This window comes from Callithrix jacchus, chromosome 1, assembly GCF_049354715.1.
Source record: "Callithrix jacchus isolate 240 chromosome 1, calJac240_pri, whole genome shotgun sequence".
In the NCBI taxonomy this organism is placed as follows: domain Eukaryota; kingdom Metazoa; phylum Chordata; class Mammalia; order Primates; family Cebidae; genus Callithrix; species Callithrix jacchus.
In genome coordinates, this window is record NC_133502.1 from 91,797,461 (window position 1) to 91,823,611 (window position 26,151).

The following is a 26,151-nucleotide window of genomic DNA, read 5'->3' on the forward strand; positions in this document are numbered from 1 at the left end:
ACCTCATCCTGGAAAATCCATGGGGCCCATTGAGAAGAGGTAAGGACTGACATATAATGGCATGTGTCTCTTTTATTCACTCCATTGTTTTTAAAGAGGAGGGCTTTAAAAGGTTATGAGGTTTAAAACGTTATAAGGTCATGACAAGTGCCTTTAAAAAGCAAAATAAAACAGAATGGAAAATATCTCAAGCTGCCAGATGTAGTAAATGTAAATATTAATGTAAAATTTGGTTTTAGTTTTAGTGTGTCTCCTCTTGTGTACACTATGGAAAGGGAAAATAATTTCTTTACTATGACATAATCCAGAGAAATTGAAAGCCACTGGTTTAATAAGTTTTCATTTCAAACTGATTCTTTGCTGCTATTTCCCACCAGAAACAAATGTAATGTATTTTATTATTTATTTATTGTCTCTTTTTTCTGCCCATACTGTATATTTTTAGGGCCATTTTCACCATCCTTTTACCCCAGGCAATACACAAAGATAAATGCTTCACAAGAATGGTCTTCTCCACACCCAGCTTTCTCATTAATATTAAAGCAGTTTCAGGCAACGTGGCAGTTATTTATTTTGGCTGTTAGAATTCTTCCTTCCATTGGTAATGATCTTAAATCTTTTCCTGTCTGATGAAATTTTCCTAAACAAACCGTTGATATTTCTAATTGGCTCACCATTATATACTGAGTTCCTACCATGTAGTATAGGCTCTTTAGTAATTTGCTAAATAAATAAATGAATAAAGACCTACCAACAAGAGTGATCCTACCTACCAATATACACGAGTTTCCTAAAATATCCCTCACAACTAAATTGTTAAATGTTTAATCTGATTCTCACAGGACTAAAAGCATCATTCCCTGAGATTGTCTAATTTAAGAGGTAAGGTAGATAGAAGAATCTCTTCGTAATTGCAAATATGATAAGATGGGATTCACATTAAATCTGGCGAGCAAACATGTTTTGTTTGGCCCACAGATTTTAATTCATGTTCTATATTTTGGTATTATTAATTCTCTTGTAAAATTCAGCTGATTTTGAAAGATTGTAAGGTCTGACATTAAGTCCACCATTGGCTGGAGACAGGGTGGCTGATTTATTAGATAAGTCATAAGTGTGAATCTCCCCTTTTTGTTCGTCTCCACTACGAGGTTGTAAGTTCCCCATAATTCTTATATCATTTTTATTATTCAGAACTCAAGATATATGCATGTGATGAATACATAAATTACAAATGGACCAGAATTAGGCTTCTAGAACACTTTTCAGGATGGCTTAAATAGGCATTGGGTTTATTTTTCTGTCTTCTTTCTCACTGCATGTAGAGTTTGTCCCAGGGAAATCTTATCTAAACTCATGGCCTTAGCTATTATCCCAACCATAAAGCAAAATCTCCAACTCTACCCTGTCTCCTGGATTCTAATCAGATACCTCTAACTGTCCCTCAACTTAGACTCTCTGAGTCAAAAGTTTAATTTGTTATCTTACCAGAACATGCTTCCCAACTGACTGCCCCAATATATATATATTTTTTTTCTTTTGAGACAGAGTCACACTCTGTGGCTGAGGCTAGAATGCAGTGGCACAATCTCAGCTCACAGCAACCTCCACCTCCTGAGTTCTAGCAAGTCTCTTGTCTCAGCCTCCCAAGTAGCTGGGATTACAGGGGCCTGCCACCATGCCTGGCTAATTTTTTTTTTTTTTTTAATTAGAGACAAGGTTTCACCATGTTGGCTAGACTGGTTTTGAACTCATGACCTCAAGGAACCCACCTGCCTCAGCCTCCCAAAGTTCTAGGATTTACAGGCTTGAGCCACCGCACCAGCCTGCCCCAGTGGTTTTTTATCACTGTCACCATCCTCCCTTGCACATTATCTTGAAGCCTCAGCAATTTTAGATTCTTCTTTCTTCCTTATCAGCAACATTCAGTGAGTTAACAAGTCTAGTTTATTCATTCTTCAAAATATTGAATTTATCTTTTTATCCTCATCTTCTTCCTCTCTCCAAGAGCAAGTTTTATTGTCTTGATAAAAGGACAATTATTCTTCCTGCCTCAAACTTCTTGTCTTTCATTGCAGATTTATTTATAATTTTAACAAATATTTATCAGATGTCCACTATTTATTTAGTAAATATCCTATCTTAGAAATTTGGGATACACCAATAAACAAAAGCAACAGAGCCCCTACCCTCCTCAAACTTATAGCCAGTTAGTAACACAAGCAAGCAGAAAAATACATATATAATATAATATCAGGTAGTAATAAATTATATTTTTAAAAAGCAGAGTAAGGGAATAGGGAATGGTGGATTAAAGAGGTACAACTTTATTTTTTAATAATCACACCTCTTTTAAACATTTAAATTTGCATGCCCTTATGAGAAATTTATTGCATGCATTTTCCCAGATTAAACTTCCTGAAATATTTGACCATATGCCACTGCTCTATTCATCTGTATAATCATTTATTTATAAAAGAAATGGGATAAAATCCAAAACACTTAGTGCAAGTTTGCTTAATCTGGCCCAAGGTACTCTTTCTTGCTTTTAGTCTATAAAGACAAATCTCTAGCAATATTGACTATTTTCCTGTTTATTATGCTTCTCCACTTTATTTATTAAAACGCTCTCTCCTTTGGAGATTCTTCTGTAACCATAATTATCTCTCTGTTCTAAACCATTTAGTATGGGACAGAATCGACCACCTTGTAATTAACTGTCTGCTTGTGGCTATTATATATTTTATCTTTCCAGTTGAATGACACACTTTTGAAAAATGACTGTCTAATATTACCTTGTACTATTCTCAGTACTGACCCTTCTCAGTGTTACAAAATTGTTGACATACAAACAGTATTCAAGTAGGTGTTGACTAACCAAATACATGTATTGACCACAGTCTTTGTGGTCTCTTTAGCCACAACCTAGTATACTCCGTCCTTTTCCTTTGGTGACATTAAGCCTATATCTGGGATAGAATCGTTACTTCAATTGCCTACATATGCCATTCATTTCCCCACTTCAAAGCAGCATGTCATTATAATTCAAACAGATCTTACATCATCTTGTTAGAGTGAAATACTTTTTTTAACAGGATGCTAGCGTTTCACAGTTGCCACAAGGGGGAGCAGCAGTTCTTTTCCAGGAACCAGAATGACGCCATAGTTTCATTCCCCAGCAATTCACACCCCAACATTTTATTCTCTCCCATATTATTTCCATACACTTTTTATTTGGGTTTTTTTCTCCTGAATATATTTACCACAACTGAAGGGGCATTTCCTCTTCTCTTTTAACATAAATTTTTATTTTAGTTTGCCAGATTTTATCCCTCTAACCACTTATTCTTCGATTTCTACTCATATTCTTAATTTCTTTATTTTAAATTGAGTTCAATATCTAAAATGGCACTGGTACTTTTGGGGAAATATTTATTGTTGGAAATAATTATTGAATAAGATACCAGAAAAAATAATTTTCCAATGAATATCTGACATGCATTAACAGGTAACATATATCTTTGTTCTCAATTTGCACATAGTGTTGAGTGAAGGTAGGTATTTAACAATTGCCAAATAAGAAATGTCCTTAATGAGAACTAGAAATTCCAATATTGTACATGTATATCATTCTAAAGCTAGAAGGACTATTAGAAAAAATCTGAACCAACATCTTCTAGTTTACAAATAAGGACAATAAGTCCCAGAAGGTCAAATGACTAAGTTAGTTCAAAGGCTCATTCTGGTCCACTGGTCTTTCTTTTAAGCTCCACTGTGTCATTTAAGATATTAATATGGAAAATGGCCTGTAGTTTCAACATACAGCTGAAATAGTTATTTCCACAAGTCTGTCAATATTATACTAAAGATTATTATAAAAATACTATTTCGGGTTCTAAATAATACAGATAATCTTGTGTTCACACAGTAGTAAATATTACCTTGCAGTTGTTATGGTTAACCAAGCAGATCTGTGTGTGACGATTTGGAGGCTCGGGTGGGGTGAAAAAGGCAAGTTAAATAAAAATAAGAGAAATAATAAAAATATTAGTACTAGGTAGTATGATTTTTCTTATGTTGAAAAAGCTATGATTTTCTTTTTGTTAAAAAAAAGCTATATAAATGTATAAATGCATGAATAAAGTTCTGTAAAGGTATACAGTGGGAATTGTGAATCATGATACTCTGGATAGAGAGAGGGAGAAGGTGAAATGCCTTCTAGAAGTTGTGAAAACTGGCCCTATGGGATTCACTCCAGCCAGTGTGTCACCCCAACACTCCCAGAAGCTAGACCACTGTCTGAGCTACTATGTGACCATTGTCATAAAGATGTTTTAGATTAAGGTGTTGGTGCCGGACATGGAGAGAGGTGGCTGGTACTGGGTTCTGAATATCACATAGTATTCTAATGCTGTGTCTACCTTCATAACATTTGAGTTTTAACAACAAATATGCATACATTTTGAGTTTATGAACAACTAAAAGGCAGTAATTAAAATTAGAAAATTCCCCATTAGAATTACTAACAGAAAGATGTTATTTATATAAAAGGCTGTTTAACTTTAAATCAAGATATCTATTATTTTCACACAGAAAATATAGTCAGCAATTAACCAGCATAGTAATAAGAGCTCAAAATTTAGTTCTATAGTAGTTCTGTATTGAATAATAGCTAACAAAGAGTAGAAATGTTTTACTGCAGTACTTAAAAAAGTCTTGTAAAATATTTCCTGATAGAACAATTATATTAAATCTGCTATTCACCAGAGTGAGTATCTTCAAGAGATAAAGGCATTTAGGCTTTATTATTGTTGGTTAAGTTCAGGCTTGCAGGTTTTCTCTCATGACAATGGCCAAGCCCTGGAAAGCTGCTTCTTGGCAGCCAGCTAGAGACTTCTTATAGTATCTTTTTATGTTCACTAACTTACCATCATCTTTACTCATTAAAAATATAATTATATTATTATTTACTTTTATATAAACAGCTCGATAGTTTCTCGTATAAAAAAATTTTGAACTCAAATACCTGTTCTTTGTTCTTTATATAATTTTGGTATATTTTATTAAAGGGAAATATTTAGCAACTCAACCTTGCCCTTCCCCCATGCCTCACATTGCCGTAAAGGAAATGGAACTTCAGTCTCTATTCCCCAGCACAGAACAATATCAGAACAAGCACTTCTGGCTCCTTCTTCTACCTCACCATTTCTCCTCTGGATAGTGAAATAGCTTGCCTTTTGGAATTCATGAGAATCTGGGACTCAGTGCTGATAACTTCCTCTATTGGGGGAGATAATTGGTTTCAACGTTCCTGTTCATGAATAGCCCTGCATCTTGTCTATTTCTTTTTCTCTTGGAGTAGTCCATCATCAGTGAAATATGTCTTCCTATTCCAGCTCTTCTGTATTCATTTGATACCTGCCCATAGAGGATTCCTGTCATTCTCTAGTTTATTCACCTTATCTTGGGGGAGAGAGAATCCCAGTGAGAAGAGCTCTTCATATCCAATATTTTCAGAATAATCCTGATCCTGGACTTTCATCTTTATTTATCTCTTAGGGTTGGTTCTAAAATTTTTAATAACCCATAGGAGAAGATGTATATGTAATTAGAATTCTTCTTTAAATGCCAGAATTATATATCCAAGTGTCTAATATGTATCTTCTCCTGATATTTAAAAGTAACTTCAAAAGTGATACATCCACACTTAACTCATAATCTCCCCAGGGTGAAAATCAATAAGCAAAACACAGGTCCTCCTGCAAGCATCCCCTAACTCGGTGGATGATATTGCTTTCTCTCTGGTTGCATGAGCCAGAAATCACAAGTCTTCTCTACCCTCTTTTCTCCTTCATTTCACATAACCAATTCATCACTAAATCTTTTATTTTTCCTCTTAAACAAACCTCAGACCAGCCACTTTTCTCCATCACTACCACAACACTTCATTCTAAAACGTCTTCATGACAGTGGCCATAGTAGGTCAGATGGTGGTCTGGTTCTTAGGGGTGTGGGTGTGACCCACTGGCTGGGGTAAATCCTATGGAGCCAGGCAGGGAAAGAGTCACTGGCCCAGCCATGATACACAACATGAAACTGGACAACTAAGGACTCAAATTAAACAAAGACTGCAAATTGGAGATTGAAAGTATTACAAATGGATATGAATGATTTGTATGCCAAAATATTAGATAATCCAGATTAAATTCCTAGAAACATACAAGCTATGAAGACTGAATCATGAAGAAAAAGAAAATTTGAACAGACATATGACTAGTAAGGAGATTGAATCAATAATCAGAATTCTCCCAACAAAGAAAAACCCAGCACTAGATGTCTTTACTGATGCATTCTACTGTACATTTAAAGAATTAACTTCAGATGCTTCCAGAAACTGAAGAGGAAGGAACACTTCCAGACTTATTATATGAGACTAGCATGATCCTGATGATAAAACCAGACAAAGATGCTATAAGAAAATTACAGAGCAGTAGCCCTGATGAACACTTGCACAGAAATTCTCAGTAAAATATAGCCAGGCATGGTAGCACCCCTGTAGTCCCAGCTACTTGGGAGGCTGAGGCAGGGGAATCGCTTGAACCCTGGAGGCAGAGGTTGCAGTGAGCCAAGATTGTGCCACTGCACTCCAGCCTGGAAACAGAGTGAGACTCTGTCTCAAAAAAAAAAAAAAAATTACCAAACTGAATTCAATGGCGTAGGTAAAGGATTGTACACTGCAATAATTTGGTTTGTTTATTCCCTCCAAATCTCAGATTGAAGTTTAATCACCAGTGTTGGAGGTGAATCCTAGTTGGGAGGTCTTTGGGTCTTGGAGGTGGATTCTTCATGAATGATTTAATACCATCTTTGTGAATGAGTGAACTCTTGCTCTACTAGTTCCCACAAGAGCTGATTGTTAAAAAGAGCCTGATACCTCTTTCTCCTCTCAATCATGCCTCTTTTCTGGATGTGAGATCTCTGCACATGCTTGCTTCCTTTCACCTTTTTCTATGAGTGGAAGCAGCCTGAACCCCTCATTAGAAACCGATGCCAGCACTATGCATTTTACACAGCCTTCCAAACCCTAAGCCAAATTTTCTTTATAAATTACCTAGCCTCAAATATTCCTTTATAGTAACACAAATGGACTAAGATATACACGATGACCAATTAGAATTTATCCCTGGAATGAAGCAATATTTCAATACACAAAATCAAACAATGTAATCTACCACATGAATGGAATGACAGACAAAAACTTAATAATCATCTCGATTGCTATAGAAAATGCACTTGATAAGATTCAACATGTTTTTATTAAAAATAAAAAACTATTCAATAAACTAGAAATAAAAGCAAACTACCTCAACACAATAAGGTCATATGTAAAAAGCCTATAGCCTGTGTTGTACTTACTGGTGAAAGACTGAAGGTGTTTCATCCAAGATCAGAAAGAAGACAAGAATGTCTGATTTTGCCACTTCTGTTTAACATAGTGCTAGAAGTCCTAACCAGAGCAATTAGGCAAGAAAAAGAAATCAAAGGCAGCCAATTGGAAAGGAAAAAGTAAAATTATCTCTGTTCACTGATATGATTTTGCATGTAGAAAACCCTAAAGATTCCACCAAAAAGGAACTGTTAGAACAAATGAATGAAATCAGCTCAGTGGCAGGATATAAAATCAACATGCAAAAATTAGTTGTGTTTCTGTACACTGACAAAGAACAACCTGAAAAGGAAATTTTTTAAAATTCAGTTTACAATAGCACCAAAAAAAGAGAAATACTTAGGACAAAACCTAACAATGAGGTGAAAGATTTGACTTGTATGCTGAAAGCCACAAAATGTTGCTGAAAGAAATTAAAGAGGACACAAAGAAATGGAAAGACAGCTCATGTTCATGGATTGGAATATTTGATATTGTTTGAATATTTGATATCAATATTTCATATTGATAAGATGTCAATACTACCCAAACTAATGCACAGGTTTAGTGTAATCTCTTTCAAAATCCCAATGGTATTGTTTACATAAATAGAAAAATCCGTCCTGAAATTCATTTGAGATTAAAGGGACCTAAATAGATGAAGCAGTATTGAAAAGAACAAAATTGGAGATCCCACACTTCCTGCTTTCCCAACTTATTACAGAGCTACAGTAATCAAAGCAGTATGGTACTATTTAGCATAAGAAAGATATGTAAGTCAATGGAATCAAACATAGAGTCCAGAAATAAACTGTTGAATATATAGTCAAATGATTTTAGACCAACATGCCAGGACAATTCAATGAGGAAAAGACAGTCTTTTCAGCAAATGGTGTTGGAAAAACTGAATATTCACATGCAAAAGAATGAACGTGGATCCTCACCTTATATCATATATCAAAATTCAAAATGGATTGAAGAACCTAAACGGAAGAAATGAAAACAAAATTCTGTCAGGCGCGGTGGCTCACACCTGTAATCCCAGCACTTTGGGAGGCCAAGGCGGGCAGATCACAAGGTAAGGAGTTTGAGACCAGCCTGACCAACAAGGTGAAACCCCATCTCTACTAAAAATACAAAAAAAAAAAAAATTAGCCAGTGTGGTGGCATGCATATGTAATCCTAACTACTCAGGAGACTGAGGCAGGAGAATTGTTTGAACCCAGGAGGCAGAGGTTGCAGTGAACCAGGATCACACCATTGCACTCCAGCCTGAGTGATAGAGCAAGACTTTGTCAAACAAACAAACAAAAAAAACCCCATAAAATTCTTAGACGGAAACATAGCGGAAAACTTTATGAGACTAGATTTGGCATGATTTCTTTTGTATGATAGAAAAATATCAGGATACAAAAGAAAAAATTGATAAATTATTCTATATTATTCTTAATAACTTCTGTGCATCAAAGGACACTATCAACAGAGTGAAAATGTAACCTACAAAATGAGAAATATATTTGAAAATAATATATCTGACAAGGAGTAAATATCAAAAATACACAAAAGGCTCCTACACCTCAACATCAAAAAAAAAAAAAAATTTAAAAATAAGCAGAGAAACTGAAGACATTTCTTCAAAGTAGATATGCAAGTGGCCAATAAGCACATGAAAATGCTCAACATCACTAATCACTAGTGAAATTCTGATCAAAACCAGTGAGATACCACCTGAAACATCTTCACCTCTCACCTGAACTACTGCCTCATTGCTTCATAATCAATCTACTAATTGTTCAATGAGTTTACCATGTTATAGCAGGAGGCATCTTTTCCACACTAAAGATGGCATTCTATTACTTTTTCACAAAGACAAAACTCCTAGCACAGCCTCTAACAGAGATCTGCAAACTTTCTCTAAAAATGATAACTATTATTAGGTTGCAGTGAGCCATAGGGTCTCTGTTGCAACTGTTCAACACAGCTATCCTAATAAAAAAGCAGCCAGAGGTAATATGCAGACAAATGAGTTTTATTAATCAATGGAAATGTCTCTTAGCAGAGAGGGCAGCTGGAGAGGGGACAGGATGAGCAGGTCATCTTCCCTTAAAGTCAGGTCATCTCTTCCATAGTCTGGCTGTCTCTTCCCTGAAGTCTGGCCATCTCTTCCCTAAAGTCCAGATGTCTCCTTGAAGTCCAGCCATCTCCCGCTCTACTGACTGAATCTGGGGTCCTTACAGGCACAGAAAGAGGGTGGGGTGGGCCGTAGGTAGTTTTGGAAAAGACAACATCCCATTGATAGAAAGGCATTAGTCAGAAAGAATCAATTAGGAGAGGGTGAGCAAACAGAAATAGAAGTTCTCACTTTTGGCCACAGTTTCTGTTTTTTAGTTTAAAGGTAGGGTTTCACTGGACACCCACCCCTGTCTGCCTTGAATATCTCTGCCTCCTGCCTCTATTAACATATTGTAAACAAGAAGTTACAGCTAAAGGCTAGATAGATCATAAGTTAATAACCTGGGTGCTATAAAATAAGAGCAGCAGTCTGCTGACTTTTGGTATAAAGTATATAACACAAATATGTGAACATATATATATAAAATTGAGGATGTCTATTTAGTCAAAAATGGATGTTTAATTTTGTCAAATGCCTGTAGAGATTATTATACATCTTCTTATATTTATTAACATTTATTCCAAAAATGAAGCACTTTTGCATCCCAAGAGTACACCACATCTGATTGTGATATATTAATGGTGTAATATTCCATTCGCTGATATTTTATTCAAGATGTTGATATCCATATTAATGTGTTATTATCCTATAATTTCCTTTTTTAATTATTAATTTAAATAAGTCCATAAATTTAAGTCCATAAAACAAATTTGAACATTTTTCTTTTCTATGCTCTGAAACTGTTTAAATATCGCTAGTATTTTCTTTTTATTAAGATTGGTAAAATTTTTCTGTAAGCATTGCTTTAGCTGCGTCTTGTAAATTCTGGTATGTGATGTATTAATTATTGTTTTTAGCAATGCTGAAATTTTGTTTGTGCTTCTCTTTTGACTCATTATTTAACATTTAATTATTTAAATGCTTATTTCCAAGTGTAAATATATTTGATCCTTTCTAGTTAGTTGAACTGTGTTGAGGGAATATTATTTGCATTGATCTATTCTTCAGAATGTAATGAGGTCTTTTATGTGATCTAATAGAAGACCAATTTGGGTGAACGTTTTCACAAACACTTAAAAATCAGATATATTTTTTATTATTGAGGTTCCTATTTAATCTTTATTATAAATTGTAGATTTCTTAAGCATTATAGTGTTTTCTTCTTAATCTTGTTAAATAACTTTTAGGTGGAATTAACACCTTGCAGTGTTATCAATCGACTAGTGTTATCAACAATGTGACCCTTTGCTATTTTTTCCTGGAAATGTATTTTCCATCCTTTCATTTTAAACTTTCCAAATTACTTTTTTAAAGCCATACCTGACAATACAATGTGGAGTTTTGTTTCTGTTTTGTGAACCAGTCTAAATATTTGCCTTTAGTAAGTTAAAAATAAGTCGATTTATATATTGTCATAACTTAGATATTTTGTCTGGGTTCTAACATTTTATATTATATTGACTATAAACATATATATGATATATTTATTTTGCTTATTTTTGGCATTTCTAATATTTTGGAAGATTTTCATTTTCTTTCTTTTCTTTATGTTTTGTAGTTTTTTTTTTTTGTTTTTGTTTTTTTTGTCTTTAGATCTCAATTCATACGTCACATTTCCAAAAAAGGCTCGTCTAACCTAACCATGACTCTCAATGCCATGACTCTCTACCATTTATTCTTTTTACGTTTCCTCATATTACAGTAAGTATCTGAAGTTGTCTCATTGGTTATTCATTTAATAATTTATTGGTTCTGACTGGGCGCGGTGGCTCAAGCCTGTAATCCCAGCAGTTTGGGAGGCCAAGGCAGGCAGATCACGAGGTCAAGAGTTAAAGACCAGCCTGGCCAACATAGTGAAACCCTGTCTCTACTAAAAATACAAAAAACAGGCAGACATGGTGGCAGGCGCCTATAATCCCAGCTACTTGGGAGGCTGAGGCAGGAGAAACGCTTGAACCCCGGAGATGGAGGTTGCAGTCAGTGGAGACCACGCCCACTGCACTCCAGCCTAGCGACACAGCGAGACCCCATCTCAAAAAATATGTATATATATTAGTTCCTTTCTACTATAAGTTTCTTTTTATTAGAACCTCTCTCTTTCTCACTTGCTCTTGCTTTGACTCTTCATGGTATAGAGTTTGCAACAGTATGCAGTGGGTAACAGAAGATTGTTAATAAATATTATGACTGTTAATTGAAGCTGCTTTTTAAATTTCTTTTAGCATACTTTTCCTAGTGGTGCCTCAGTCATTTTAGGCACTCAGTAAGGATGTGTACCACTGAATTGAAACTGCAAAGACTATAACCTTATGTAAAATGTAAAATATGATTATGATAATGATAGCTAATACTCCTGGAGAATTTACCATATGCATGGCACTGCTCTAAGTTCTACACGTTTATTAACTCATTAATCCCCAAAATAACTGAGTCACAGAATGGTTAAGTGACCTTTCCCAAGTCACAAGGCTGGTATTAGAAATTGTAAAGGCTATAACCACATTGAAGATGAGAAATGTGTGAAATAATGTCATCTTAAAAGTAGAAGATTAATAATACATGAAAATATTGTTTGTTACTATTGTATCTTATTTATAATTCTTATCTCCTGTGTTATATTTTAAGCTTCCTTGAAAGCAAGCATTTTTAAAGTTCTCATAATGCTTAGAAGGGTGCTAAGTTAACAGTAACCAGAAAAGTAGCTTATCTTTTCATGGCACTTACTTTATGCCAGACTTAGTGCTTTTAATGTATTGGCTCATTTAATTCTTACAAGATCAGATACTATTATTTTTCCTATTTTACATATAATAAGTTAAAGCACAAAGAGATTCAATCACTTTCCTGAGGTTACACAGCTTGTACATGGCAAAAGCACAATTTGAAGCCAGCCTACCCGATCCAAGGTTAGTGCTTTTAATAATTATTCTGTCCTCTGAGTGCTTGTGACTGATTAAAGACTCCAATGATTCATATTTCATTATAGATTTATATGATGTTAGGCATGATTTTTCCACATGCTTATCTATCTAAGTCCTAGATTTATATTTTTGGATAAGCCATATAAAAACAAATTTGAGGTATTAGTGAATCATACGAGGTGCATTAAGAAGTACATTTACAAACATTTACAATTCTCAGACACTATGAGTTTTCTTTAGATAACATTGTTCATTTAAGTAAGGTCAAATTTTAAAATGGTTTCCAGAATCACAGCAATGCTTTGCACTTATTCAATATTGTTGTTTAACCATTCTCCTCTAATACAATGTACACAGGATTTTACTAAAAATAACCACAAATTTGGAAACATTAATATTTTGAAGGTATACTTGCCAAAATAAACATCCTAAATTAGATCCAGCTATTTTACCAAACATCATTATGATTCCTCTTCAGAAGTATTATTGTTTAAACCACTACAATTTTTTTATTTCCTACGGAGCATTAATTTTATATTTCAAAAAGAGTGCAAATCTCATTAAGACAAAACTTGTAATTTGGCCCATATGCCTGACTACAGCTACATTAAAAAACAACAACAAAAAATGTTTTCCAAAGAAACAGAAGCAAGTGTTTAAAAACAATAACCACAATTACATAATACTGTTGAGACAAATATATTTACAATGGGGCAAAAATACATAGTAGCCACCAATGTACATATTTCATTGTTTGTGACTTACTGGATTACCACAAATAGATCTATTAATATGGCATTGGACTCACATAAGAAACTAGTACTACTCTTTAAAATTAAATGAAAAGATTATTTTTTATCCATACATATTACATATGTAGTATTATACATAATATTTATATACACATAGGTTACATGTAGTATTTCAGATCAATAGCATTTTACATAGAGTATTTTATACATAGTTTTTGCATAGAAATATATAAAAATCATAGAGTATAGCATAGGAGAATATAAAAATTTGTTACTAGAGAAAACAAAAGATATTTTGTAATGATCAAAAGGGTTAAAGATAGTTAAAAACTAGAAGGAAATTAACCATTTACATCTTCGAATGCTACAAAGGCAGAATAACTTTTTTCTTAAGTGTTTCTAATGATTCCTTGTTTTCTAGTATCAGCTGGTATAAGGTTTAAATCATTACACAGTGTTACAAAATTCTGCTACAAAAAAATCAGATAAATAATTACTTATTTGAGAAGATGAGCAATTTGAAATAGCAAACATCTCCTAAATAATCTGAAAACTATAACTCTTATAATTTCAAGTTTAGTATTTGGTTTGGCATTAAATAAGTTTCAGTACCTCACTAACATAAATAATAAATTCATAGTACCTGTATTGAAACACTTTTTTAAAATTCAAAAAATTACACCAAATTATGTTCTACAATGGCACACTAAAGGAATACAGGAGTATCATACCATTTCTATAATTTGATATAATAATCAACAGTAACAGATTGACAATATAGCCCTATCATATATAAGCAATGTACACACAAATTTATAATAGCTAGTACAAATAACATGACTTAGCCTTATAGAAAATAGCTGTATATATCTGAATGGGAGAAGAAGAATAAAAATTAAAGGATCCTACCTTCTCAAAGACAAAAACCCAAAAATATTTTCCACGTTTAATTTAAATTTTTTGGTAGATAACAGACCTTCCCTACTTGGTTAAATCCAATCACAACGTTCTATGCTGACATCTTCATTCAAGAACAACAAGGAAAGGTATATGCATTCCAAACAAATTTTTAGAAGTTAGTATTATTATCCATTCTAGGCTTCTCATTCTTGTCAGAGAGGAGGACTTTCTTCTGGGTTGTCTTCGTCAATTCTCCTTAACTCCTTAGAAAATCAAAGCTTAAAGTTCTTTGGCTTTTAAAAAAAAATATGTATTCATAGGTGGGGAGGAGGCCCAACTAGCAATTTTGAACCATTTCCTTACAATCTCAGAAGTTCCACTTTGAACAGACTCATTAGAGAGAACGATAAATTTCTGTCTTCAACATATTTCATTTTGGAACAGTTCTTTTGGTGCAGGGAAAACAAAAGAAAAATAACTACAGGTAGAACTGATATTTGGAGAAGAAGGGAAAGAAATATTGGAATTTAAATGGAACATTTCCAGGAACTAGAGCACAAGCAGACTTTCTCCTCCTCTTCTTGCTCTTCAGTCTGATGTGGTGATCCAGACGGGACACCCACGTCCCAATTAGTAGATTCTAGCCATGGGCTTCCATCTTCTGAATAAGGGCATGGGTTTCTAGTCTCTACATATGGAGGTGATCGTCTCATTTCGTTATGTGGACCTTCATAGGATGGAATAGGATACATTCTATCTCCTTGACTATGTCTAACTTGAGGACCACTGAGTTGAGGTAAAAGAGTTTGCATAGTGAAAGAAAGGCAAAATAGCCTGAAGATAATTTCATCCCCATGAGAGACTTTCTGGGCTCCCTACAAATTCTCCTGAAATAGCTGATGCTGATTCACTTGCTCTAGGAACATATTTATTGTGACCAAATTTTTTATGACACCTGATTGTGAGATCTTAGATTAGTAATGTTGCTTGGCAACACAACAGCATCCCTAGACTTTTTCAATTTGACTTCTCTAAATTCAAGTTTTAAACTTTCAGAAAGAGCACAGATGGTTTTAAGATTTAGCATTTTATATTTAAAAGAAAAATATATATATATATATGTTTGATTCAAATTTGTGTTCCTAGCATAAGAGATTTCAAGTTTTTCTGCTAAGCAATTCCATTTATATCTGTGTTGAATGTCCTTGCCATTTCCTCCAGTCTACATCCCAGCTGTTTCCTCACTACCCACATTCAAAAACTCTCCTCATATACAGTTTTAGTTATAATTTCTGCTCCAGAAAGGCATGTGCAATAATCCAAGTAATGCCTTCATATTAACACCATAACATGATAAAAGAAGGAAAGAATAAAGGAAAAGAGGGAATGGAGGGAGGAGAAAGACAAGAAGGAAGGAAGGAAGGGAAAGAGAGAGGAAGGGAGAGAAGAGGAAGTTTGTATCTAAACCTCTATTCAAGAAATTGCTTTTTTTAAATGTGGCCATACTACTTTCAAAATAATTTATATAGAGAGTAAATATCTCTAAGATTTTGCTTTTCTTATATAGAGAGTAAATGTCTCTAAAATTTTGTTTTTCTTATATACAGAGTAAATATCTCTAAGAAATCGCTTTTCTTCATGTGGCAAATACTACTTTCAAAAGAATTTTTATAGAGAGTAAATATCTCTAAGTTTCAAACACAATGTAATAAGAGTATAGTGGACATTTCTTTACAATTTAGCATATCAATAACTGCAAACAATTTTCAACAAAGATATTTAGCACAGTATTATTTATTAATGCAACTTATTGAAAACATTTAAAACATTCCAAATGTGTCAGTGTGTGTGTGTATAGCAAGGGCAGTAGAAGCAAAATTTAGAAATGGTACGATCATAAATAATTTTTATTTTTAAAATAATTTTTCCACAATAAATACACACAACTTCTGTAATATGAAAAATAAGCCAGTTTAAGATGCTTTTATAAATGTTGTGCAGTAGAGTAAGTTGATGATCAGTTTCATTCTGTGCTAGTTAGTAAGTTACTCCATGTCATCTCCTATCTTAACCTTCTGACTTAGTTTTGTGATACTGAGGACGCAACTCTGCAAATAATCTTGCCCCCTTCTAGCTGCTTTCCTGTCCACCAATGAGGGAGCTAAGATAGACTTAAAGGCAGAAATAAGAGAAGGAACATGGTCTCCCTATTTGCTTGTCATTTCTATAGGTTTTGTCCTGGCAGTGCTCGGGCTTCCTTCAACACTCCCAGAGCAAGCCTGGCCATACTCCACTGGTAGGACTAGCACAAAGCAGGCAAGTATCTTATTTCCAGCTACCATTTCCATTTAGTGAGTCACATCTAAAACTGCCAAATTGGAGTGGAGACCAGGGAAAGTGAAGGCTCTGTAGCAAGTCCAGACAGCAGTGCAAACTACTCTTCCCCTTGAAGATCAGCAGCAGTTCTTAAGACCTTAAGTATCTGTGGTAAACAGGGGCACCACATGGAGTCTCTGCCAAGCCCTGGTAGAAGGATTACAATGCAGACCTCTAGGATTTGGGAGCAAATCTATGTCTTCAACATATTAGCTTCTTTTTTTGAGGAACAGTTAACTGGAGTGTTTTTTATCTTTGTAGAGCCTGAAACCGTCACTGAGGACCATTAAAATAACTGTGCAATCTGAACTTCCCCTCATAAACTGGGTGTTATATGGCCCACCAAGCCATAAGTTTGGCAAGCAATTAATCATCAAGTAGACATGCTTTTAAGAGATGCACATGAGAGGCCGGGCACGGTGGCTTACGCCTGTAATCCCAGCACTTTGGGAGGCCAAGGCAGGTGGATCACGAGGTCAAGAGATCAAGACCATCCTGGTCAACATGGTGAAACCCCGTCTCTACTAAAAATACAAAACATTAGCTGGGCATGGTGGTGCGCACCTGTAGGCCCAGCTACTCAGGAGGCTGAGGCAGGAGAACTGCCTGAACCCAGGAGGTGGAGGTTGTGGTGAGCCGAGATCGCACCATTGCACTCAAGCCTGGGTAACAAGAGCAAAACTCTGTCTTAAAAAAAAAAAAAAAAAAAAAAGGAACAGTTGATGTTGATTACCAAAGGGAACTTGAGTAGCTTCTAAACAGTGAGTGAGGCAGAGAACACACTGACTGGATTCTCTGAGCACCTATGCCTGGCATACATAAAGTGTATGAGTGGCTCCTGCCTGTAATCCCAGCACTTTGAGAGGTCAAGGTGGGTGGATCACTTGAGCCCAGGAGCTCAAGACCAGCCTGAGCAACATGGTAAAATACTGCTTCTACACATACACACAAATTAGTTGTGCATGGTGGCATGCGCCTGTAGTACCAGCTACTCAGAAGGCTGAGGGAGGATTGCTAGAGCCCTGGAGGTCGAGGCTGCAGTGAGCCAAGATCATGCCACTGCATTTAGAAAACTAAGCAACTACACAAATTCCCATTACTGAGGATTCAGATCCTTCAGAAACAAAAATTTAGATAAGCCCACTAGTGAAGAAACGTAGTCAGCTGAGGACAAGGGGGACGTGGAATACACATGAAAAGAAGAAAGTTGGAAATGTTAACCATGATCTTGTGATTAGTTTCAGAAATGAGGACAAGAGTAGTGTTTCTTGTTATTTACAGGTATATTTGTAGTAATATATATTAGCTAATTTATATTTATTTTCTTTCTGTTTTTCTCACCTTATTAAAATAAGATTATTAGATCATGGCACTTTTACCCTTTAGACTTTATATTACCAATCTCCAAGCAGGACTGTGACAGAATTTGAGGAGTAATGAAATCACTTAGAAATTAATACTAACTCTTTCTGGAAATTGTCGCTTTGGTTGGAACTTCGTGTCTCTCTGTTTTAGATCTAGGAGAAAGCAAAGAATGGATAGTTGCTTGCTTCATCTTTCTAGACAATAGCATAGCTTTTGCTTTATGGAAATCCAAAGATGCATAGAAAGGTGTAAAGATGTAGAATGGTCAAACGAGTGGACGATGCCGGTTTATTAAACTAGCTTTTCTCAGTTCCAAACTCTTCATTCTATGCTCAGCAGAGACCCTGAAATCTACTTTTCTCTCTTGCCAGATTGTTTCTTTCTAGGTTCTGTTAGTAGAAGGCACTGGTAAGAGAACGGAAGGCAGAAGGCAGGCAGGCCGACTCCATCCTATTTGCTTACTGTTTCTTCAGCATTTCCCTCCCCACATCATTTCCCTAGCGGCAGCAAAAACAACGTTTTAAAAGACAACAGAGTCAAACAAGCAGAATCCTCCCCTGAGCTGTCTGGATCTCAGCTCTGTGAGGTCCCCTCCCAGCGTCTGGGCTCTGATAACCCACCCAACACCTTCCTGTTTCCCTCAGCCCTACTGATACAGCTACTTCCTGCAGTTAATTTCTCTGTTCTCTTAAGGTTCCTTTTTTTTTTTAACGTCTTTAGCTATTCCCCATACTAAATTCTTTCTGTTATAATAATTAATATGCTTTCTGATTTCCTGACTGATATGAATGTTGATTACATGGACCAGATGCTGTATTTTACACATATTGTTTAACTTAATCTTAACAAACCCTGTGAGGTCTAGTGTGTGCGTGCGTGCGTGTGTGTGTATGTGTGTGAGTGTGTGTGTGTCTATTTCAGTGTATTGATATATCATACTCAATCTCATATATATATGTATAATTCAGTGTATTGAGGATGAAAAAACTGAATTTAAGCATTTTTTACTTTAACATACTCATCTTCACAAAGGTAATCAATGCTGAAACTTGGATTTGAACCCAGATTAGATTAACTCGAAAGCCCACCAACTGATAGATAAATAAATATGGTGTATTTGTACAATGGAATATAATTTAGCAACAAAAAAAATGAAGAATTTATACATGCTACAAAATGGGTGAATCTTGAATTATGTGAAAGAAATCAGACACAAAAAGCAACATGTTGTATGATTTCCTTTATAGATGAAATATTCAGAATAGGCAATATATAGACACAGAAAATTGATTAGTGTTTGTCAGGGGCTTGAGGTGATTAACTCCTTGGTTTTTACTCCAGGAAAATGGTTATTTTACTTATATTAACCAGCTTCAAATCAATTCAGAGAATTGTCCAGAGTTTTGTGAGTAAACCACTATTTTATGTATGGTGCTTGTATTTTCGTCAAAAGGCTGCCACACAGAGAGCACTTCAATTTTCCATGCTATTGCTGTGTTGCTCTCAGACCTTGAAAAGAAAAGTAGCTTTGATCTTGGACTGAAAAGAAGAGGAGGTGGTGCATTTCACAGAAGGGGAACTACGGATGGCTAATAACATTAATAAGATGCTCAACTTCACTCATAGAATATAAACAAGTGAATGTAACAATAGAATATCACCACACACACACTCAGATTGGCAAACATGAGCATGGTAATGAGAAAGGAAGGAAGCTCTCTCATCTATCACTGGTGGAAGTATAAATAGATACAGCCTTTTAGAAAAACATTCTGGTGCTATGTGTTAAAATTAATAATCCACAAAGCCTCATATTCAGTAACCCCACTCTTAGTATTCTATACCATAAAAATAAAAGTTTCAATACATAAGGATATAGTGACAAAGAGATATTTGGCAATTTCAAAAACAAAGTTAATGTCTACACAATGAGGTGTAATTTAGTATGTATGGTGATTTTATACTACCTCGTCATTAAAAGGCATGACCCAGATCTATATCTATTTCCCCGGAAATTTGTTCTTGATAAACAGCAAAGGAACAAAAACAGGTCCAGAGAAACAGATACAATATTCCATTTATGTAAAACAAAGTGGCAAAAATGTATTTCACAGGTACCATGCATATGTGTATGTATGTGTATATGAATCTGTAATAATGGAGAAAGTTATAGAAAGACATATACCAGGGAGTTAACTTCTGGCTGCATAATTGGTGAGTAGGGGAGGAGGTGGGGAGGGGAGGGTGGAGTATAGGGAAAAGATACATCAGTTCACAAAAATAACTGTATTTATTAAATACAGTTTGTAAGATATTATTCCATTTATGCTGTTTTATACGTAAGTCTGATATTACATAAAAATACATAGATCAGGCATAGAGGCTCACCCTTGTAATCCCAGCACTTTGGGAGGCCAAGGCAGGGTAGATCACTTGGTCAGGAGTTTAAGACCAGCCTGGCCAAAATGTTGAAACCTCGTCTTTACTAAAAATACAAAAATTAGCTGGGAGCGGTGGTGGCAGCCTGTAGTCCCAACTACTCGGGAGGCTGAGGCAGAAGAATTGCTTGAACCCAGGAGGAAGAGGTTGCAGGGAGCCAAGATCAAGCCACTGCACTCTAGCCTGGGCGACAGAGCGAGACTCCATTTCAAAAAAAAAAAAAAATACATAAATGAATGTAACCAAAATACTACGAATCATTATATATAAGAGTAGCAGGATTTCAAAGGACTTTTTTTATCCTTCCCTATAATTTGGTGTATTCTTTGAAGTTTTACAAAGATTATGCATTGCTTATATAATCATACAATCAATGGAGTGTGGGCCTCCCTCTATGACTTGGTACCCATGCAGTTTTTAACTCTCAGACTTGTTCGGATTGAGACTCCAACAATTTGATAATTACAACTTAGATTTTCCTAGCCTGGAATTGATTCCTACAGATGTTTCTGGTATAGTAAGTTGTAATTCTCTATATCTGCCTGTCTGCCTCTAAAATTTTGGGGGTAGCAGTTTTTCCTATGACCTCACCTCTCTGATGGATTTAGAAGAGTTGATTTTTAAGTTTGTCCAGGTTTTTACTTGTTGTTACAATAAAGTGGTAACAGCATACTATTGCTATGTTGATCTCAGACCTTGAAAAGAAAAGTAGCTTTCATCCTGGACTGAAAAGAACAAAAGGTGGTGCATTTCACAGAAGAGGAATTATGGATGGCTAACAACGTTAATAAGATGCTCATCTTCACTAATAGAATGTAAACTAATGAATGTAACAATAGAATATTACCACACACACACTCAGACTGGCAAACATGAGCATGGTAAGCTCCGTGCATGCTGAACCAGAAACCAGAAGTCTGAGCGGGTAGATTTTCCAATGGGATTATCATTGGCAATGAATATTTAGTTGATAACATTATATTTTCAGCTGTATAAAAATTAGAAAATAAGAGAAGATATTATATGAATATACAATAATAAATTGAAGGTTATAAGGGACTCTCTAAAACCCATAATGAACTTTTATCTTTATGCAGTGTTTAGAATATACATTTAGAATACATTAATCAGTAAGAAGAACATGTATTTTTCCTTTTGAAACACACAATTTTTTTTGGCTAGATCCTTTAGATCTTTAACAAAAGTGATTTAATTTGACTTACAACAAGTTTCAGAATGTAATTTGTATACATTCTGTTGCTTGTAACAGAATATCTAAAATTGGGTAATTTGTAAAGAAATGTCTGTCTTATTGGAAAAAAACCTTTCCCATTCTTAACTGATTGAATAGTTAATAGTTTGCTCAGGGGTTGTGTCTGGTGAGAGCCTTCTTGCTAGTGGGGATTCTGAAGCATCCTGAGGTAGTTTAGAATATCATGTGGTGAGGGGGCTAAGCATGCTAACCTGCTAGCTCAGGTCTCTCTTCCTGTTCTTATAAAGCCACCAGTTACCCTCCCAGGATAAGCCATTAATCTATTAATTAATTAATCCATGGATGGACTAATGCACTCATGATCCAATCACTCCAATCAGCCTTTTTTTTTTTTTTTTTTTTTAGTTGGAGTCTTGCTCTGTCACCCAGGCTGAAGAGGAATGGCGTGGTCTCAGCTCACCACAACTGCCGTCTCCTGGGTTCGAGTGATTCTCCTGCTTCAGCCTCCTGAGTAGCCAGGATTACAGGTGTCCACCACCACCACACTGGCTAATTTTTGTACTTTTAGTAGAGATGAGATTTCACCATGTTGGCCAGGCTGGTCTCAAACTCCTGACCTTGTGGTCCGCCTGCCTTAGCCTCCCAACATGCTGGGATTACAGGCGTGAGCTACCATGCCTGGCCAATCCAATCACTTCTTAAAGGTCCCACCTTTCAATACTACCACAGTGGGGCAGTATTTCAACATGAATTTTAGAGGGAACATTCAAAATATGGCAGATATCTGCTTACAGATAATGTAAGCAGAAAGATACAAATTGTAAGAAACCATCAAAAGGATATGCCATAGTTCAAAAACAATGAAACAAAAATGAATTCCTTTGATAGGATTATTAGTAGATTGGGCACAGCTGAAGAAAGAATCACTGAACTCCTGGATACGACAATAAAAACTTCCCAACTGAAAAGCAAAAGAAGAAAGATTGAAAAATACAGAGCAGAATATTCAAGAACTGTGGGATAGTTCAGAGAGTATAACATATACACAATGGGAAAACCTGAAGGAAAAAAAAAAGAAGAAACATTTGAAACAATAATGACTGAGAATTTCCCCAGATTAATCTCAGACACGAAACCAAAGATCCAGGAAACTCAGGGAATACCAAGTGGAATAAATTCCCAAAACCCTACACCTAGGTGTACCATAGTCAAACAATAAAATTAAAGGCAAGGGGAAATTGTTGAAAGAAGCCAAAGGGAAAGAACACCTTACCTATAGAAGAGCAAGGAGAAGAATTACATTTGGCTAACTCAGCTGTTTAAGCACTGAAAAGGGTCTCAGAGCTGTTCGGACAGGGAATTCAGCCTGCTGATACCCAGATTGTGGTCTAGGAGGGAGAAACATTTTCCTTAGTCCCAAGGACAACTTGCCCCTTGACTTACTAATGCAGGGATTCCTTCTTTCTGGGTGTAAGGACAGGACTTCTATTAGGTTACCTGCCACACACAGGCCTCAACAAATAATGATTGAATGAACCATGCAAAAAATAAGAAAATGGAGTAAAATATTGAAAGTGTTGACAGAAAATAAATCCACCAACTTAGAATTATATACCCTGTGAAATAATCCTTCAGAAGTGAAGAAGAGGCCAGGCGCAGTGGCTCATGCCTGTAATCCTAGCACTTTAAGAAGCCAAGGCGGGTGGATCACCTGAGGTCAGGGGTTCGAGACTGGCCTGGCCAACATGGTGAAACCCAATCTCTACTAAAAATACAAAAAAATTAACCAGGCTTGGTGGCAGGCACTTGTAATCCCAGCTACTTGGGAGGCTGAGGCAAGAGAATCACTTGAATCTGGGAGTCCAAGGTTGAAGTGAGCCAAAATCACACCATGGCACTCCATGCTGGGTGACAAGAATAAAACTCCATCTCAAAAAAAAGAAAAGAAAAAGAAATAAAAACTTTTTCATACAAAGAAAAATTATGGAAACTTGTTGCCAGTAGACCTGTCTTATAAGAAACTTAAAAGAAGTTTTTTAGAGAGAAGGAAAACAATATAGGTCAAAAACTCAGATATTCATAAAAAATAAAGAGCATCAGAGAATAATTGAAAGTAAAAAGAAATCTTTTCTGTTCTTAATTGGTCAAGTAGTTAACAGTTTGCTGAAAATAATAATGGCAACAATATTTGATTATATATGCATATAAATGTATGTGTGTGTGTGTATATATATGTTCTTATGTATAAATGAAATGAATGACAGTAATTATACAAGGTACAGAAGTAAGGACCTAGGACCATTTTATTATTATAAAATATTTGCACTACCAATGAAGCACTGCAGTGTTATTTGAAAATAGATTAGTTGTAAATGTATATTGCATACTCTACAGCAACAACTAAAAATGGTTAGAAAAAGAAGTATAATTAATATGATAAGAAAGAAGAGAAATGGAATTATACAAAAGGTTTGATTAAACCCACAAAAGGTAGAAAAGGTGTGGAAAACCAAAATAGAAACAGAGAATAAGGGTAACAGCATATGGGAGAAAATATAGTAGATATTAATTCAACTATATTACTTTAAATGTCAATGAACTAAATATACCAGTTAAAAAACAGATTGTGAATGAATCCAAAAAACAACACCTAAATATTTATTTTCTACAAAAAACTACTTTAAACATAAAGACAAATATAGGTTAAAAGTAAATAATAATGAAGAAAAATATATCATGCTAACATTAATCAAAAGAAAGTGGGAATGGCTACATTATTTTCAGACAGATCACATTTTAGAGCAAGAAACGTTATCAGGGGTAAAGAGAGGCATTATATAATGATAAAGGAATCAATACTCCAAGAACACATAACAATTGTTAATGTGTATGTACCTAACAACCAAGTGTCAAAATATACGAGGCAAAAACTTATATAACTTTATTGAGAAATAGATAAAACAACTAATATACTTGGAGACTAACACCCCTCTGTCGGTACTATATGTCAGATTTAGAAGGCAGAAAATCAGTAAGGATATAATTGAATTTAACAGCACCATCAGTCAACTGAATAAAACTGACATCTAAAGACTACATCTAACAATAGCAGAATACATATTCTTCTCAAGTTAACATGGAACATTCACCAAAATAGACCACATTTTTGGCCATAAAACATATCTTAACAAGTTTAATAGAAATCACACTCCTTGGTATTTACCTAAATGAACTGAAAACATGTTCACACAATAGTAAATTCCAAAACACTTAGATATTAAGCCATACATTTCAAAATAACACATGGGTCCAAAAATAAATCCCATGAGTAATTTAACAATGTTTGATCTAAAACAAAATGAAAATTCAACTTATCATAATGTGTGGAAAGCATTAAAGCAATGTTTAGAGAAAGATATTTGGATTGAATGCGTATGTTAGCAAAGAAGAGAGATCTAAAATTGGTCATCTAAAATTTCACCTTAGAAAATGAGAAAAAAAATTAAACCCAAAGTAGCAGAAGAAAAGAAATAATACAAATTAGAGCAAAAATTATTGAAACTGAAAATAGGAAACCAATAGAAAAATCAACAAAACAAAAAATTGGTTCTTTGAAAAATAAAATTGATACGCCTCTAGCCAGGCTAGCTAAAACAAACAAAAAAGGACGACATTACGTATATCAAAAATTAAAGATGGGGCTGGGTGTAGTGGCTCACATTTGTAATCTCAGCACTTTGGGAGGTGGAGGTGGGAGGATCACTTGAGCTGAGGAGTTCAAAACCAGCCTGGGCAACACAGCAAGACCCCCATCTCTACAAATATATGTTTTTAAAATAGTCAGGGGTGGTGGTCCATGCCTGTGGTCCCAGCTACTCAGGAGGCTGAGGCAGGAGGATTGTCTGAGCCCAGGAAATCGAGGCAGTAGTGAGACATGATTGTGCCACTGCACCCCAGCCTGGGTTGACAGAGTGAGATACTGTCTCCAAAAATCAAATAAATAAGTAAATATATCAAATTAAAATTGAAGATGAGACATAACTATAGAACCTATGAACATTAAAGAAAACAAAGGAATATTATGAACAGCTCTACATCCCAAAATAATTATACCAATTTCTTGAAAGACACAATGTGCCAAAATGTATACAAGAATAGATAATATGAATAGGCCTATATGTAATAAAGAAATTGAATCAGTAGGCCTGGCTCAGTGGCTTCTGCCTGTAATCCCAGCACTTTGGGAGGCTGAGGTGGGTAATCATGAAGTCAGGAGATCAAGACTATCCTGGCTAACATGGTGAAAACCAGTCTCTACTAAAAACACAAAAAATTAGCCTGGCATGGTGGCACACACCTGTAGTCCCAACTACTCAGGAGGCTGAGGCAGGAGAATTGCTTGAACCCGAGAAGCAGAGGTTATAGTGAGCTGAGATTGTGCCACTGCACTGCAATCTGGGTGACAGAGTAAGACTCAAAAATAAAAACATAAAAAATACATTGAATCAATGATTAATAACCTTCCAAAATACACAACACCCTAGGGTGGTTCCCTAGTGAATTCTGTCAAACATTTAAAGAAGAAA

The 26,151-nt window shown here is 35.3% G+C and overlaps 1 protein-coding gene and 1 long non-coding RNA gene across 15 annotated transcripts in view; one reads left to right on the top strand and one right to left on the bottom strand.

The window, feature by feature from the left end:
• Nucleotides 1-26,151, top strand: part of ALDH1A1 (aldehyde dehydrogenase 1 family member A1) — a 179,371-nt gene that overhangs the window by 44,511 nt on the left and 108,709 nt on the right. The gene's annotated exons all lie outside the window — the stretch shown is intronic.
• On the bottom strand, nucleotides 9,440-14,317 carry LOC118153932 (uncharacterized). Its single transcript, XR_004743749.3, has 2 exons — nucleotides 14,182-14,317; nucleotides 9,440-9,656 (listed from the first exon to the last, which is right to left on the bottom strand). It is a non-coding gene; the product is annotated as an uncharacterized LOC118153932 (long non-coding RNA).